This window comes from Mus pahari, chromosome 7 (assembly GCF_900095145.1).
Source record: "Mus pahari chromosome 7, PAHARI_EIJ_v1.1, whole genome shotgun sequence".
Classification (NCBI taxonomy): Eukaryota; Metazoa; Chordata; class Mammalia; order Rodentia; family Muridae; genus Mus; species Mus pahari.
In genome coordinates, this window is record NC_034596.1 from 79,734,530 (window position 1) to 79,735,308 (window position 779).

A 779-nucleotide genomic window follows, 5' to 3' on the forward strand; every position below is an offset into this window, starting at 1 on the left:
AACCAAACCAAACAAACAACAACAAAAACAAAACAAAAGCAACCCCCCTGCCTCATCATATGTTCTATATAGTGGATAGAGAAGCCCCCAAATTAATCAGATGATCTCCAGTTCTGGGAGGGCGACAAGGAGCTAAACTGAAGGTCTAGACCGTGTATGAGACACGCGTTCTCCTTGGCTCGTGACACTTGGACCACGATCCAATCGGTCTGAGACCTGAAGCAAGGATATTTGAAACACCAGTTGCCCCTCCTCCAGCTCAGGGATTCAGGCCTCTCTCCAGGTGAATCTCCCAGCCTGCCTGAGCAGGATGCTCACCACACCTCAGCTGTCCCCACTGACTGCCCTCCTGAAGCCTCTGGAGAAGGAGGCCGTCAAAGGCCCCCAGCAGCTGGAAAAAGCGATTCCTTTTTAGTTACTCCCCCCCCCCCCCGCTCCCTTCTTCTTCTGCATGGGGCAAGCACAGCTTCACACCCTGCCTCTCCGCTTTACTGCAGAACCCCAAGCTTTCCGCTCAAAGCTGCGAGGTACTTGGTCCTTACTAACTGAAGGACTGTTGGACAGAATGAATACAATCTTCGAGGGAAGCACTCCATGCTCATTCTATGAAGGCGTTTAGAAAGACATAGCTGGTGGGGGCGGGGCGTAGTGGCGCATGCCTTTAATCCCAGCACTTGGGAGGCAGAGGCAGAGGCAGGTGGATTTCTGAGTTTGAGGCCAGCCTGGTCTACAAAGTGAGTTCCAGGACAGCCAGAGCTATACAGAGAAACCCTGTCTCG